The following is a 13,458-nucleotide window of genomic DNA, read 5'->3' on the forward strand; positions in this document are numbered from 1 at the left end:
AACTACATAATAAATACAACAATAATTCAACTACATAATAAATACAACAATAATTCAACTACATAATAAATACAAATATAATTCAACTACATAATAAATACAAATATAATTAAACCACATAATAAATACAAATATAATTCAACTACATAATAAATACAAATATAATTAAACTACATAATAAATACAAATATAATTAAACTACATAATAAATACAAATATAATTCAACTACATAATAAATACAAATATAATTCAACGACATAATAAATACAAATATAATTCAACTACATAATAAATACAAATATAATTCAACTACATAATAAATACAAATATAATTAAACTACATAATAAATACAAATATAATTAAACTACATAATAAATACAAATATAATTCAACTACATAATAAATACAAATATAATTCAATTACATAATAAATACAAATATAATTAAACTACATAATAAATACAAATATAATTAAACTACATAATAAATACAAATATAATTCAACTACATAATAAATACAAATATAATTCAACTACATAATAAATACAAATATAATTCAACGACATAATAAATACAAATATAATTCAACTACATAATAAATACAAATATAATTCAACTACATAATAAATACAAATATAATTCAACTACATAATAAATACAAATATAATTAAACCACATAATAAATACAAATATAATTCAACGACATAATAAATACAAATATAATTCAACGACATAATAAATACAAATATAATTAAACCACATAATAAATACAAATATAATTCAACTACATAATAAATACAAATATAATTAAACTACATAATAAATACAAATATAATTCAACGACATAATAAATACAAATATAATTAAACTACATAATAAATACAAATATAATTCAACGACATAATAAATACAAATATAATTAAACTACATAATAAATACAAATATAATTAAACTACATAATAAATACAAATATAATTAAACTACATAATAAATACAAATATAATTAAACTACATAATAAATACAAATATAATTCAACTACATAATAAATACAAATATAATTCAACGACATAATAAATACAAATATAATTAAACCACATAATAAATACAAATATAATTCAACTACATAATAAATACAAATATAATTCAACGACATAATAAATACAAATATAATTCAACTACATAATAAATACAAATATAATTCAACGACATAATAAATACAAATATAATTAAACCACATAATAAATACAAATATAATTCAACTACATAATAAATACAACAATAATTCAACTACATAATAAATACAACAATAATTCAACTACATAATAAATACAAATATAATTCAACTACATAATAAATACAAATATAATTCAACTACATAATAAATACAACAATAATTCAACTACATATTAAATACAGCAATAATTCAACTACATAATACAAATATAATTCAACTACATAAAAATACAAAAATAATTAAACTACATAATAAATAAAAATATAGCAGGGTTTTCAAATTAAATAAAGGAATGTAATTTGGCAAAATCTTCAAATCAAGGGTAATTGTTAAAAATCATGTCTGTCAAAAAAGATGGGCGCCCGTTGTGCCAAGCGAGTAGATAATAGTGTTGAAAACGTAAAGGGTCCACAGATTAAGTGACACAGTTTATTTTCAACACCGGAAGTAACTTTAATCAGCAAATACACTTGGTTCTTTATTCATCACTTCAAAGTGACAGTCTTCTCGACGTTGAAGGTTCAATCCTCAGTAAGAATACAATTACATATTGTTTACGATTTCAGTCTGACAGAACGAGAACGAGCTATCCTTATGGATCAAATAATGGGTCTATTTCAAAATCCTAAATATATTCCAAAGCTTGCAAGACACACTTGAAAAGGTCAGAGGTTACATCAGCTAATATGTTTTGAAAATAATATCCAAGATGATAACATTGGTCTGAATAATCCGTTGAAAATAGTTTTATTTTAGTGTTTGAAAGCACATTGTCAATAATAATTGATATTTTTTATTTAGAAATTTATCGAATCATTTTTCTTTTTCAAAAATATGTTTAAAAAATAAATCTCTTTTAGTACTAATGAGTCACCACTTATCAAGGCCGAAAAGCAGCTCAAGATTTTCAGTGGTTGGTGAACAACACCTTGAAAGGATTTGAAAACGATGGTTGCAATGCTCATAATTTTATTATTTAAGTGAATGGCTCGACCAGAATCTGTTACCATTGGACTTAAAAACGTGTTGTGGTTAACAACTGCAAAGCACCCCTTCTCTCCTTGGTATTATATCCCACAGATGGGGCATTCTTGAAAAAAAAACTTTTTTTATGGAAGGCTCATTTAGTTTTGGGTATAAAGAGGAAGAAGGAAAATTCTTTATAGTGGTTGTAGCTCAACGAGTTTTGCTATGAGTGTTTTACGGGGGGGGGCATCTCAGTCAAGCACCTACCTTGAAAATAATGAGTTTAGCAACGTTTCTTCTGTATGAAAAACACTGAGAAGAGCTCATTCACCACTAGATTTCAAAATTGATTTTGTGGTTTGCCAAGGTAGGATAGTGTTCTGAATAGTACCTCCCCAGATATGACAACAGTACTCTATTCTAGGATGTATCAGACTATTATGAAGGAGACTCTTCCTTGGCTGGTGGTTTTCCCTTGACACCAAATCTAACAGAGCCTAGATCATTGCTGAGAAGGTTTGTTGGTCGAAGTGTATGATCCTGTGTCCTGTGCAGTTCTAGGAGGTCCATATTTCCAGGCTTTGCTTTCTCAATCTTTGAGATGAGGTCAGTTTATTGCTAATCGCCTGGGGCATACCAGGGAATGTAGCAGGGACTGTTCAAGTATTTTTGCAGGTCAGAGTGCCCTTTTTCTAGGGTGCTGGCTTTTCAAATCCCACTTATCAGATGAACCCTTAATGTAAATATGCTATTGTAGTTATTGAAATGATTTTAGTTTAGTGTAGGTGAGAATTTTTATCACTTTAGATCAAAGATTGTGCTTAATTTGTTTTAAATGTGAATTATTTTATATTTCTTGCAAATAAATAATGCAAAGTGTAGTATCTGTTCTGATACTACATGTAATCTTTTTTTTTTGTCCCCATTTAGTAAAGAAAAAATCGTTCTAGGCTAAGGAAATTTTTATTTTTGTCCCTTTTAGATCACATTGAAAACCGATTTTGTATTTAATTCTGATTTGGTGGTGTGTGTGTGGGGTGGGGGCAAATAAATAGAAACTTTTATAGAGGTAGAGGTTTGCATCAGGAATGAAATACTTGTTTTAGGAAGTGGGGTTAGTTTTGAAATAGCACTTTTTTTTTCAAATTAAAACAAAAATGGCCCAAAATTTTCAATTTAAAATGTCGAATTCAGGATTTTAAAATATTAATCCCAAGATTAGATAATGACGTATTCTGGCAATAATGTGCTCAAAATGCTCTCGCAAACTAAAACGTTTTTTTATTTTTTCAGTGGAGTCGCTAATTTGTAATTCAACGAAATGTAAATATATTGCGTACGATATAATACTATGCATTGTGTATATGTATCTGTGTATGTATAATTATTTATTTTTTCTTTGTGTGTGATTTGCACCTGAACAGGGAACGAAGACAAATTCTGGATTTTTTAAGTTAGAAAAATTTAAATTAATAAATAAATATTTAATTAATAAAGTTTGGTCGTTGGAAGTGCTAAATAAATCGATCAATAAATAAGGACAAAGAAAACTTTTTAATCCAGAATTTGAACATGAAATCTTTTCATCTGCTGTAACCGTAGCCAAATATTAATAACTGAAATTACAACAGTTTCTATAAATAAGTGGCGTCGACATGGTCTTTCTCTCACCTTCTCTAAATCCCCTCTTCTCTCTCTCTCTCTCTTTCTATCTCTCCTTCATATATATATATATATATATATATATATATATATATATATATATATATATATATATATACATACATATATGAAACTACAAAAAATATGTTTATATTAGAACCTATATGTATGCATATATATAATTAAATAATAATTATTCTTTTATACCTGCAGACACTATTGTTTCATGCTTACGCAATCATCAGTGTAGGATGACAGCATGTATCACAAGTTAGCTGAAAAAAACAAAAACAATTAAGTACTTGATCATAGGTTCTACAACAGCTAATATAAATTATTTTATATTAAAACTATACATTACAATATCTTTTGGGTGTATCTGGGTTTCATTGATTTGTCATGTTGAAACAAAATATGGCTGATTGAAATGAATCAACTTGTCAGCATCCTCAGCTGCCAACGCTTCAGCACCTGTCCCAATTTTTTTATGAGAAGCAGAAAGATGCTGACGAATCGATCTGTTTCTACCCCAGATCCAGCATAATCAGATAAATGAAACCAACCCGGATACAACAACAAACACTGCAATGTATAGTTTTTGATTCAACAAACTGAAAAGTAAATCATATTTACTACATCAAAAGATTATCTTTGTAAAAAGAAATTGGTATTATTTGAGTCTTGCACCCTGTGGTAATTCTTCTAAAAAAAAAAAAATGAAGAATTAGATTCTACTATTTTAGGTGATTGCATGAAAACAGCATGATAAAAGTATATGGTAAAAAGAAAATTAAAAAAAAAAATACATTTTTAACTTTAAAATGAAGGATCACTTTCACACATAAATTTAATGTAAAATGATCACCTACTTCCAGACCAGATAGTATTGTAGTTGGATTATGGCCAAGTAGTGCCAGATTTGAATCAGACAATGCTGGAAAACACCAGATTCCCCAAAATAGTGAATAGAGTAAAGATGTAAATATATCCCAGAATTCGACATCCATCCCAGATAAAGGAATAAAGGAACGCAGTCAATATAAACAAGCAAAGGACACAGAGTGAGAAAGCGATCAGAGAATGTAGACCAGACATGTTATTGCATTCTGTCGTGGTCACCAACCTATCCATGTCTCTCTATCTCTACACCCAACGAGCTTGGTTGACAAAATAAACGATATTAGTGATAATGTGTGTCACTAAGGTATAGAGAAACCAATAGATATGAGCATATACATTTGCACGCATGAAAAACAATAAAAAAAGTTATGCATACATTTTCCACAACTACTCGTTATACAACAATTTGAAGGAATTATGATAATTTTTTAACCATGCATGCATGTGTGGGGAGGGGGTGCACACATTTTACATCCAAGTGGCAATATGCATTGTTTGTGGTGAAATAGAGTAAAAAAAAAAATGGTATTTTAAAAGACTGTTGGGGTGGCACCCCTACAGATTCTAGCGATAGACTATTCCTGACATAATTCCCGGTAAGCAGGTTCTGCTTTCCAGTTAGTCTGGACCTAAGACTCAGAGTTGAGCAGTGTTCCCACTCAACTAACATACTTGTCTGTATTTCTGTTAATATATTATTCATTTCACTGTTTCCGAATCTTCTCGTTGTCCCTCTCAGCATTTACAATACCAGGACATATAAAAAAAATTTTAAAGGGAGATAATATATAATATAGTATGTGCATGTATTAGAGGAAGGGTAACAAATCTTGTCGGTCAAGGCTGGTGTTTTTTGGTTAAAATCTGATTTTTGAAGTTAATTTAAACACAAATCAAATTTAATTAAGTCATGAAAAAACACATACCGTTACTTATCTCTACCACTAACCCTAAGTTCGGATGGTAATATGAAAAATAAATAAAACAAAAATTTGAAACAAGAAAAAAATAAAAAAGGGTTGTGTGACTTGGGTATGATGGGACCGTTAAAAGTCAATTTATAATTTATGGGATATGCTTTCAGAAAACTCCTTAACACTCATGTACCCACAATTGAACCACAAGAAATTAGGCGCTTTTACAGAATTGGGATGAAATTTTGTGGTTGATAAATGGAGTTTTCAAATAAACCAATGGTTTCAACTGATTTTTTTGTCAATTCTAATAAGTAAAAATGGTAGCTTCCAAATTATGCAGTCGAAATTACCTGAATATTACTGAATTATTCAACAAAAGAACTTTAATCGTGTTAGCAGGTGAAAAATTGCCGGCATCTTGTTTAAATAAAACGAAAAATTACCTCCCTTTTGAACTCTCCTGCGTCTTATGATCGTTTTCATCAAATTCTATTTTTATTTTCTTTAATAAATAATTTTCTACCTTACGATTTTCGTAATTTTTGGATAAAATCATTGTAAAAATATGAGGAATACGTAGATACCATTGTTTCAATGTGAAATTCAGTATTACGATTGCCAAAATTTCGTCCCAATAGCATAGAAGCGCCAGCTATTAAGAAAATAGCAAATATTTAAATATTTAAAGAAGAAAAAAAGAAAAATTATTTTTAATTGCTTACATGTCCTCAAAAACATTATCTCGTCCAAGAAGTAGGTGATTATTTAATGTAAAATTCGATTCTAATCCAGAATTCAACCTAATTAAAAAAAAAAGAATACAGAAATATCTTTATAATGGATGTACCTTTCAAAGAACAAAAATGTTATATTCCAAAAATCATGTAAATTGATCAAGTAATTTTTTTTTTTTTTTATAAAGAAAATAATTTTTGGTACTTCTTCATTATAATTGCGAATTTCGAAAAACAAGGGCAGATAACTCCACAATAATTCAAACTTGCGAGATCAGCATTGTAATACTAACGATTTCACATGAATTGCTTTATAGTGTTTAAAAATTTACAATTTGTTTTACAGTTTGTTATAATAGCAGACGTCAAAATATTAAATTTCAAATAAAACCAATGGTATTTACTTAATTGCTATGTCGCAATAATGAAAATATCCAAAAATTACAAAAAACGATAAAGTAAAAAATTAATTATTAAGGAAAACAGTTTTTGAAGACAATTAGCGAAAATTAAATTTTGCTAAATTGGCCAAAAATTTTCAAGTTTCAGAAAATATTTACCTCCCTTTTGTTACAATTAGAACTTGCCAGTTTCTTTTTTTTGCAAAACTCAATTTTTGCTAATTCTCTTTGAAAACTATTTTCATTAATAATTAATTTTCTATTTTATCATTTTGTCGTAATTTTTGGATATGTTCATTATTGTGACATAACAATTAAGTTGATACCATTGTTTTTACTTGAAATTCAAGATTTCGAATTCTGCTTTTATAACAAAGAAGAACCTAATTTTTAAAGAATTTATTTTACAATGCTGATCTCGCAAGTTTGAATTATTGTGGCGTTATCTGCCTTTGTTTTTTCAAGATGGCGACATAAGACAGTCCCTTTGTTTCCTTACTCATAATATTTAATTTTCTTAGTTAAAAATAAAACTACTTGATCAATTTGTATGACTTTTGGAATGTGATATTTTCATTTCATGACAAGTGAATAAATCATAAGGATGTTTAAGTATTTTTTTTTTAAATTAGGTTGAATTCTGAACTTGCACCTAAAATTCATATGCAAAAGTGATCTCCCACTCTAAAATCTAAAATATGTTTTTTTTTTTTAATTTCCTTTTATCACCTAATCTTTTCAGGAGTTTTACATGTAATCGCTTAAAAGCTGTATAATCTCATTTGGGGAGGGGGAGGACGTGAATTAGCAAAGAGTGCAGAGACACAATTTTTGTCAAAAAAAAAATCTATAATTGTTAATTTATTAATATTTAACTTAAATTACTTTATTTAAATTTGATCACCCCCCCCCTTCAATTCTAAATGTCCATTATTTTCTGCATTCACTTGGTACTTAGAAATCAAACACATTTCTCATTGTATTTATATTTAAAGAAATAAAACTAAGGTAACCAATAAATGTACAATGTATTTGTATTATAATGAAATATTCTTGAATTGCAGCGGCAGAATACATTAGGTAAGAATATTAACAGTCAAGGCCATTCCTATATCAGGCCTTGAGAGCAACCATTTGTAACATTTCCGTTACGCTTTACTTCAGCAATTCCCAAAAGGAAAACTGGAAATACATTTTTTTTTACATAGAAGTCACCACTTATGAAGGCCCAGAGGCCACTTGAGGATAAGGGTTAAAGAGTGTATAGTAGTCAATCGGACAATATCATAGAAATCGTTATAGTGTAAGTTTGGTAAATTGTATTACTTAAGTGGAACGGCTCATCAAGAACTTGTTTACATTGAACTTGAAGACAACCATATTGTAATCAGCTAGAAAGCAGGCAAACGAAAGACAGCTCCACAGGCATGCAGTTCTAAGAAAGAAGCTTTGTTTATGGAATCTACGTTTAGATTTTGGCACGGATAAATAGTGGGGGAAATTATTGATAGGGTTTTCAGCTAGACGAGTGTTTCTCGTGAAAGTTTGTGACCATAGATTGGAGCTCAAACGAGCACTTTCCATGAAAATAACGATAAAGCAGAGACAGGTTCGCAAAGTCTCTTCTGTGAGAAAAAGGTTGCAGGGAAGAGAAAAGGGCATCCCCTACTAGGCTACGAAGTCTATTTTAAACTCCGTCAAGGCAGGATAAGGTCTTTCTAGCAGCTCCTGCCCAAATGTGGCAAAATACTCCATCCTTGGACGTACCTGGCTCTTATATAGGTAAAATAATAAAATAAACAAAATCTGGGTCAGCACTTTTTTCTCTTTTACAAAAACGTTTTTATTCCCATTACTTTCGATGCCACTTAAAAGTATCTCGTTGCCAAATATTCATTTTACTAGGTCCTCGTTTCTGCTTCCTCTGACCGCATGCTAGTTATAACTGGCCTATTCTCATTCTTGCTATTTGCATGTCCATTTTCTTTGATGTAGACTTTCTTTCTCTGACTTCATGGGGCCGTGTGCCGGCCATTTCTCACATCTTTACACGTCTGTTCTCCTCAACAACAACTTTGTTTCTAGCCGAGCAGATGTTGCATTTTTTCTCCTTTTTCTTTCCTTCCTGTTCTCACACATACTTCCTAATTTGCATATGCACGTTTTTCTGCTGCTGCTAATTTCTTTGCATGCTGGCCATCCTATGCTGCTGCTGATACTTTCAATGTGCTCACACACACTTTGTTACACATTTAGGGTTTTGACTGAAGGCAAGATTCCAATCAGTGAACAAATAACTTTTTAGCTTTTACTCTCTCAGAAAATTTCTTTCTAGAAAGAAGATTCTAACCCATTAAATTTATTTTAGTTGACTATCTGACGTTAGTTTGTGTTGCATATTTGTTTATATACTAACGGGGCCTATGGAAATTCCACAGCAGCATCTTTCATATATAATATATATTGCTGCCGGGCATTTTGTGAACGTTCAGCGTGAATGAAGACCTCGGTAATATTATTGTACCTATTTACAATGCCTCCCCACGGGGCAGAGTTAGACACCAGGATCGTTTTTTAACGTGGAGAAAAGGTACAAAAATAAAAAATTGTCTCAGTCGTGAAGGAGTGCTCCTCCACCGAAAGAGAACAAGAAATGGAAGTGCAGCATCTGAAGAACAGATACTACACTTTGATCTTAGCCAAAAGGGTATTTATTTGCTCACCCACCGAGCAAATTAGGCACAAGGCCGATGTTTAATGTGAGGAGTGAAGGAGAAATGGGGACCAACTCCCCGGGGAGTAGGGAAGCTGGATAGTGACAATTGGTATGAAGGGTTGCCCCTACATTGATCAAGGTGTTATATGTGGGGCTGCCCCCACATATGGTCTTTGCTTGCAGTATTTGCTGGAACAGATACTACACGTTGATCTTGGCCAAAAGGCCAAGAAGTATTTATCTAAGTAATCTGGTTGATGTAGTATCAGAATATATCTGGTTATTATGGTTTATCTTCGATATCCAGGAGTTGGTGATATATTTCCATTGTTTAGATACTCGAGGCGAACAAAACACCCATGATATTATACCATCTTTAGACAGACCAAATACTATATTGTGTTTTCGACCAGGTAAAACTGTATTGGACTTATGACAAAAAAAAAAAATTACGAGTCAGAAAAAGATAAAATATGCTTTGAACATTAAAGAAATAATACAAACATTAAATATTCAAGTTGCAAAACAAATTGTGTTTTGCGTTTTTTTAAGAAATCCAAATAAGTTCTAATTTTGATGTCCATTAGACAGACAGCTCAGTCAAGTTCGATAAATACAGAGAGGAAAAAATATGTTCCTACTAGATCAAGGTCCTTGAATGAAGAGAGCGATTTAAGGGATGTTCACATCCCGTTAAATAAATAGGTTGCCATGATTGAGTGATGAGCAACAACCTTTGGTCAATGAAAAGAGGCCTTAAAAAGAGTATAAGGTATGAAAAAAGATTTATCAGAAAGGGAGGTAAGTCTTTTTTTTTTTATAAGTACCCTTGGATCCTAGACAGAAGACTAAGCAGATATATTTTAGTTACACGTACCACCCAAAAGCAACATAATTGTTTTTTCTACATTGCATCTTCAGTGATCGGGAGATCCTATTTATTAAAAAGAAGGATAGAAGATGGTAACATACTACGAACATTGAATTAGCATATCTATATATTAATTTAATGTTCATAGTATTTTATCATCTTCTATCCTTCTTTGTACTAAATAGGATCGCCCAATCGAGTAATTTATAATCAAAAAAGCATGACATATGCACATTAAAGGTACTATGGTATTAATATATAGATTATGAGTGTTATTGTGTGTACGCCAACAAAAGCGTCTATCATGGTCAATATGCGGCGGTGTGCAACACATACAATAAAGCAGTTTATTAATATTTAGTCTGTGTAGCACATAGGCAAAGAACATACCTCTCTCCGCTGTGCCTCGTCTTTTCTCATTATACAAGTTCATCTTCCTCCGAAGGAAACCAAACAATAATAGGTTATATATTTGATATAACTTTATTTGTGTTTCAGAGTTTGCGACAGTTATATATATATATTTCGCATTTCTCCCAGCTTCCAAACGCAGGGACAATATCTTCTGTGCTAACTCGTTCAACTCCCCTAAGTCTCTCTCTACACTCTAAACTATGAACTGTACGCGTCTTCTCTTAACTATCTCATTATGTCATTAGTACATGCACCATTAAGATCACCTGATGACATCACTAAATCATCTCCATTGTTTATGTTCTAACATTCCACGCTTCATTCCTGATATATATTTCTACCATAAATATTTTTATCTATAAAAATACCTGATTCGCCTCGATACATATTTTCTAAACATTCAATTTTCTTAACATGAACAACGATCATTATAATAATTGTTCAGGTTACTTGGCATCGGTCGGCAGTTTTATCTTGGGAAGATAACTAAAAACTCAATTTTTGCTAATTGTCTTTGAAAACTGTTTTCATTAATAAAAATCGAAATATTGAATCCAAACTAAAACCAATAGTATCTATTTAATTGTAATGTTACAATAATTAAAATATCCAAAAATTATGAAAAACGATAAAGTAGAAAATTAATTATTAATGAGAACAGTTTTTGAAGACAATTAGTGAAATTTGAGTTTTTAGTTATCTCCCCTAGATAAAACCCATGAATCGAACTAGTGCCGAATATTTGCTTCCTTCCTGCTGCAGGAAAATGTAGCAAGGTTGAAGAGACTGAAGCCAGCACCCCTAAAGAAGGGGTGTGGCACAACGTGGGACCCCACTCGACAACATCGCCAGCCCTAACGTTGTGTGCCATAGATTTCTTTTCCTTCGTCTTCTCATCTTATGGTTTTGTCGTTGTCTCTTACGCATTATCAGTTGCTGAGAGGGTTCATAATTACAGGGTAGAATGATGAAGTTTTTTCCCTAAAGAAAACAACACTACAGCTTTATTTTAAAACTTTTATTGAAAATATAAATTCAGATAACTTCATTATGCAGTAGAGTTGATATCTATTCAATGTAGCTGCCTTCAGCCTCAATCACCCGGGAACTAGTACTATGCCTTTTTCACAAGTGCCGGTAAGAGCTCAGCGAATACTCGGCAGATGGTGATCAGGCTGGCTTTGGTGTTATGAGAGGTCATGTTGGTAATGTTTTCAACATATGATCAAATTAAGTAGTCCATTGGGTTCAGCTCGGGGTAGGAGGGAGGGTCAATAAGAGAAGGGTACAAAGTTGTAGCAAAGCCTGGGTCTCTTTAACCTTGAGGGTCGGCACCGAGTCCCACTGCCGCACCCAGGGTCTGCCAATGGCTACCTGATTGCATCAGGGAATCACCACACTCTTCAGCACATCCAGGTACACTTTAGTGTTGACTTTCAAATCGACTTCGAAGGTGCGAGGTAGCATGATGTGGCCTTCACTAGAAACTGCACCAAAGACCATAACTGTAACCGGAAACTTTGTTTTCATTACCCTATGTATGTCCCTGTTATTCATGGCAATCCACCAATGCATTTTGAAGGCGCTGGCAATGGTCCTGTTTTCGTAACTTGGATCGGTAGAGAGCATGAGTTGTATAGCGGCACATCTGCAAATTTGCTTGTTTAACATTGTATCATTTTCAGACATGATAGAAGGCTTCTATCGCTCTTGAGATTTGTACGCAACTGGCCAACTAGTAGATGGTCCGCAACAAAACAAAGAAAACCAGTTTTCATCAAATGGAAATGAAATCATGTCGTCTTTTCTAGGGCGATAATTTTATCGTTCCAACCTATACATATAAAAAATACAAAACACGAAGGGAAAACACCAACTCCTACACATTCTGTATATATTCATGGCACTCTGGGTGCATGTGTGGCACCACTGTGGTAAACTACTCTCTAAACGCTAACGATCATGTGTACATTGTGTTGAGGCTGTGTCCATCAGTGGATGTTAGTTCATCTCGATCTTCCAAAGCTCTCCTGACCTGGTCCAAGCTACGATCTGCCTTCCACTTCCAATTTGATGGTGCTAGTCTCAGTCTTTTCCATAAATACTATTATGCCATGTGTTCTTCAAAATTGTCTCATCTATTCCCTGCTTCCTTTGTTCCAGCTTGTTTAACTCATTAGTCTAGAGGTCTTCATCAATTCATTGTTTTAATACCCTATTGTAATACAGCTTCCTATTCCAGCAGCTCCTTTCCAAGGACTGCAATGTTGTGGAACTCTCTTCCTGCTCTCTGTTTTCCTTCTACATACAGTTTTGGTTTTTTCAAGACTAAGATCACAAAGCATCTCTTGTTTTTGCAATAATCATCTTTCATTTTTGTTAAGCTCCTTACATTAAGTGGTCTCCTGCCTTGTCTAGAGTGATTTCCATATAAAAAAACAAAAAAAAACATGCAATAATCATCCAACAAGAAAATGCAATCTTCTACTTCTGGAAACTAAAAAAAATATCTAAATTTTACCCATGTGTGAATTTACAAATCATATCTCTTTTCTGGCTGGGTTTATAGATGTTGTTTGGCTGGCTCTGAATTTTTACATGATTTTCACAATCCGGACACCAGTAAAGGAAGTTTCATGA

The 13,458-nt window shown here is 31.7% G+C and overlaps 1 pseudogene; it reads right to left on the reverse strand.

Annotated features, from left to right (window-relative positions):
* Nucleotides 1-9,646: 9,646 nt before the first annotated feature.
* LOC145278577 (U2 spliceosomal RNA) lies at nucleotides 9,647-9,771 on the reverse strand (annotated as a pseudogene).
* Nucleotides 9,772-13,458: the final 3,687 nt, after the last annotated feature.

Source organism: Euprymna scolopes, chromosome 6 (genome assembly GCF_053919585.1).
Source record: "Euprymna scolopes isolate OS-2025 chromosome 6, ASM5391958v1, whole genome shotgun sequence".
In the NCBI taxonomy this organism is placed as follows: Eukaryota; Metazoa; Mollusca; class Cephalopoda; order Sepiida; family Sepiolidae; genus Euprymna; species Euprymna scolopes.